The 4813-nt window shown below is 34.6% G+C and overlaps 1 long non-coding RNA gene across 11 annotated transcripts; it reads left to right on the top strand.

Moving 5' to 3' along the window:
• Window positions 1-266: 266 nt before the first annotated feature.
• LOC110897478 lies at window positions 267-4381 on the top strand. Of its 11 annotated transcripts, none has more exons than XR_004877005.1 (9): window positions 267-833; window positions 1562-1782; window positions 1905-2110; window positions 2182-2262; window positions 2734-2903; window positions 3292-3399; window positions 3635-3767; window positions 3976-4159; window positions 4241-4381. It is a non-coding gene; the product is annotated as an uncharacterized LOC110897478 (long non-coding RNA). The 11 variants fall into 11 exon arrangements; XR_002568684.2 differs by having other exon boundaries at window positions 267-917; XR_002568685.2 differs by having other exon boundaries at window positions 267-917; window positions 1279-1782.
• Window positions 4382-4813: the final 432 nt, after the last annotated feature.

The following is a 4813-nucleotide window of genomic DNA, read 5'->3' as shown; positions in this document are numbered from 1 at the left end:
ATTGAAAAACGGGGAAAATGGGTACCGGTACTGAATATATCAGTTCGGTACCAATGTTCACCGGTAAATAGACCAAAATACAGATGCCGAACCGGTACCAGTTCCGAAAAAATGAAAAAAAAGTATACCGATACCGAATATACCTAGTAACAAACGCTTATCCTCACTCCGTACGTATTAATTTATATAAAATCTATATAAATATATTATTTTGTATGATAAATAATAGTTTATCAGCCAATAAAATTTTCGTCAAAAAATTTCAAAAATTTTCAGATTTTCACTGCTGAATTTCAATTTCCCTCTACATCTCTATTCTAAACCCTAATTCCCTCCTTCCCCAATTGCAAAACACCCAATCTCACCAAAACTTCCGATAGTTACAGGTTTCATATTTCAAATTCATGATTTCAAGAACAAATCTTCTAATAACTTATCGTTTTTGTTCAATATCATGCCACCATACATCCACTTCTTCAACTTCTAATTATCCACCTACTCCACCGGCCGCATCCTGCACATCCTCATCGTCCACCTCGTAGGTGGTAATTCGACTTTCTAGATTTGCATTAAAAGCTTTTGCATAAGCTTTCTGGATTTGGGGGTTTCGGAAGTGAAGGTGCTGGTTGTAGGTGGCGAATGGTGGTGTTAGGGTGGGGATGAAGATGGTGTTCGTCGGTGTCTAGCGAATATCACGCTATTGGAGCCATCGAAGTTGCAGGTCTGGTGCTTTAGAATAACAAGATGTGCAGGTAACATAGAAATCGAATCATGAATAATCACGCTAGAAACAGGGAACAACGCTTGGTTCGCCAATGGTGCGGTCGTGTTAGGTATGGGTGATACTAATGTTCTGTCCACAATTTGCTCGGCTAAAGGCAACGATTGTTAGAGATTTTTTTTGCCTCTTATTGAACGTATGTTTCTGGTATATTGTTTAATTTGAGTTTGCATTTTGAATTGTTGCTAGAGATTGTCTAATCAGGAGGTTTAAATGTTTAATGTTGGTCAGTGGAGAATAAACATCATTTACATACATATGTGATCAGATATGAATTAAGAGGAAGAGTGAAGTTTTAACATTGACTAGTGAATAATAAAATTTTGGATTGTTATTAGACAGATTGTGTAATCTGGAAATGTCAACATTGATTAGAAATTAATGAAGCAATGAACAAATACAAGATAAGTTAAATGAAGCAGCGTAATTATTTAGTTAGGTTTATCTTGCACAAGTTAATGAAGTAATGAACTTATCTTGTATTCTTCTTCCCCAAGGTGGGGCTGTGGAAGGTCATATCACCGCAGTCCAAGTTACTATTCTCCTTCCCTAGGTGGGGCCGCTACTCTCAGTATGCATGTATTTCTCATCTGTACTAAAGGGGCAAAATGAGCCGGTTGGATATTTGAGTAAACAGTTACACTGGGTCGGTCTGGGTCAACCGTGGATCTCTTTTGTTCGTCTCTTATTAATAAATAGTTGTCATTAAAATACTGATTTATGCATATAAAACAGTTGATCGTGATAAAAATGACCCAAATTAACCCATTTAATTTATAGTCGTAGCCGTGAGGTGGTTATAATGTGCGAGTAAATGTGGAACAACTCCATTTTGCCCCGAGACAAAAGGTATAGAGAGAGGTCTTACTCGAGGTCAAGGAGCCCATATGATTCCGTAAGCAGGAGCCTCAGCCCGGTGAGGAGCAGGAGTCCAGAAGGTTATTAGTTGTGATGTGATGCCAGACGAGGGAGATCTTGTAACAGGTGGAGATCTGTATATTGTAAGTCAGAACACTTTAATGTCCTCATTATTAGTTATTACAACCTTAAGTAATCATGTTTTGTTTGTATGCAGAACATGTTATTGCCATAAATTGTTTATTATCTTCTCATATCTGTGCAGGCTGTGTTTGACAACAGTTTAGTTGAACATCTCGTTGCTCTTCCTCCTGATGAGATGAGAAAGATAACATATATTGCACTACCTGGCCAATACTCATTGAAGGTTTTCCTTTTAAACTCCTTTAGGCATCTGTATCTTTAACTACACGTCTACAAGACAAAGCCAGTTACACACTCCTCGCTTATGGCTTGATTTATGTTGTTTCAGTAAGTCAAATATACATCGTATCAATTTGTAAGCTGATTGATGCTCCATTCTGAATTTGAGAAATATGTAGGGAGTCCTCTGTCTTGGTTTTCTCAAACGGGCTCGCCAAAACAAAGAAGCTTCAGCACAGCAAGCCACTAAAGATCTTCAAGTAAGCAGTTGATGTTAATAACCCTGTAAATTGATTGTTTCATTTGTGTCAAAAATTAGTACATTTAGCATCTGCTTTTAATTACTCTAATTTTGAATTGACGGTTATGATTTATGACCCGTTATCGATTTGGGTTGTGTTTTTAACTTTTATCTCTGTTAGATATGGGTCAAACAGGTTGAAAGGCATACAAAGATTATTTAACTGTATAAAATACTTCTAATCTGTTTACTGGAAAAAAATTATTTGTTTTTGCAGTAACATAATTTTTGATTTCATAATTAGCACATTAGTTGTTTATAAAACTTGAAAATGTATAAAAAAGTGTATGGTTGGTACCGACCCAACCTGATAAGTAAAGTTATGAAATAATTAACCGGTTACTCTTATATATGCAAATTGTTGACATTAATAACTGGAAAATGATGTTTCCATGATATGAAACAAGTTTTTCTGATCTGAACATTTTAGGAACTTGAGCTGACGCCGAGCTGAACTTGAAGCACTGCTGATCGTTGATACCCCATGATGCAGATATCAATCCACAAATGCGCGACTAGTTTGCTATAACTATAACGAAGTAGAGTGGGTGACTTTGTTATTTCTTTGGTTTCTATTGTATGGAAACTGGATTTGAATCTGTTAGTGCTTATTTCTGATGATTACAGGATGTAACTAGCACTTTTTGATGCTAAAAATAGAGTAATGACACAAATGGTCCTTGGAATTAAAAATAGAGTAATGACATAAATGGTCCTTTTAACATGGAAAGGTATTTTAGTCATTTTACTGAAAGTTAACATAAAAATTAACCAAGATTAGTGTTAGTACCCAAAGGTGTTACGAAATTGAAACCATGAAACCTGAACCTGTTAAAAAAAAGTTAGTGCCCAAAGGCGAAACTGGTTATAAACCACAGGGTCCATCTGTGTAATTAACTCTTATATTTATACCAATCTTGTATATTTGTTTTTTCTATCATTATCATTTTGCTTATAACGTTTACTAATAATCTCTTCTATGTATCAGCGTGTTCTTGATGCCCTCTTCCCTTCAGTTCTTGTTCTTGGTGGGACATGTGCCATTCCTCGTGCATTTGGTTGTGGGAAAACAATTATCAGTCAAGCTCTATCAAAGGTATTCTCAATAATTAGTTCTTCATGACTCATTTGAATAATTAGACATTAATGTTGTTTTTATATTCACTATTCTCCCTTCTATGCAATACTCAAATTCAGACGCTCTTGTTTATGTTGATTGTGGGGAATGAGGAAATGAAATAGCAGAAGTATATCCACCGAATATATTATTGTATTTTTTGCTTCATTTATAGATGCACTTTCGTCTTCAATGTTTTATAATAACTTTGTAGGTTCTTATGGAATATCCTAAAGTGACCATGATGTTGCCTGATGGCCTTGAAGAATCTGTCATGAAACATACCACACTTGTTGGCAATACATCTAATATGCATGTCGCTGCTCGTGAGGCTTCAATTTATACGGGTAATGCACATGAAAATTTAATTGCATGTTTAGTTCATTCAGGAATTACCTTAGTTGTAATGTACATTACTACTTGTTAGCCTCATGTATTAGAAATCTGAATTGATGTTTGTTTTGGTTACATTGTAACTTGGTTCTCATGATATATTAAAACTTTTCGGAACAGAGAAACCATAAAGATGTTTAACTCCTATTCATGCACATGCAGCGTAGTGGATCACAATGTGTCGCACAAGGAGATGCGGCTGCTGTTGTTGCAAGTGCTGCTAGGAGTGATGCAGGTTGAGACACAAGTGCTGCTAGGAGTGATGCAGGTAAGACCATATGGTTTATTTTCTACAATTCAAGATTGTATTGGTGCATCCAGCGCATGGCCCTATCCATTCATCTCGGTATGTATTTGTTATACTTGTAATACAAATATTTTTAATATCATGGAACTTAATGCTTATACATGGATGGTTTATTTGTAGGTAGTCCATGAGGATTGAGGACGCATGATGACTCAAGATTTTATGCTTCTTATTTCTTTAGTTGCTTTTAATTTCTTTGTTTAATGTTAAGACTTTATGTTATATAATGTTATAACTTATTTATGGTTAGTGTTTTTGTTATGAACATGATTATTTGAAATATAATGAAGTTTTATTTCTTTCATTAGTTGATGTTATACAATAAAGATTAGGATGTTATATGTTGATGGTCTATTTATAAAATTGGTTTTATAATCTTATTTGGGATATTAGGAGCATTTTCTTGATATTAAAGTAGTTGTAACGTTACATCATAAGGGTCCTATAAATTAATTTTTAAGGACGCTTGTATGTGTATCAAAAGATTAAAAGTAGGTAATCACATATTAGAACATTATAAAAGTGTCCTAATATGTTTTTTTAGGACGCTATTTAAGTTGTCTATAGACATATTAAGCGACAATAAAATTGGTTTCATAATCTTATTTGGTATATTAGGACCCTTTCTTGGTACTAAATTAGCTATAATGTTACATCATAAGGGTCCTATCAATTAATTTCTAAGGACGCTTG

This window comes from Helianthus annuus, chromosome 13 (genome assembly GCF_002127325.2).
Source record: "Helianthus annuus cultivar XRQ/B chromosome 13, HanXRQr2.0-SUNRISE, whole genome shotgun sequence".
NCBI lineage: Eukaryota > Viridiplantae > Streptophyta > Magnoliopsida > Asterales > Asteraceae > Helianthus > Helianthus annuus.
This window is presented reverse-complemented; position numbering and strand designations above follow the sequence as displayed.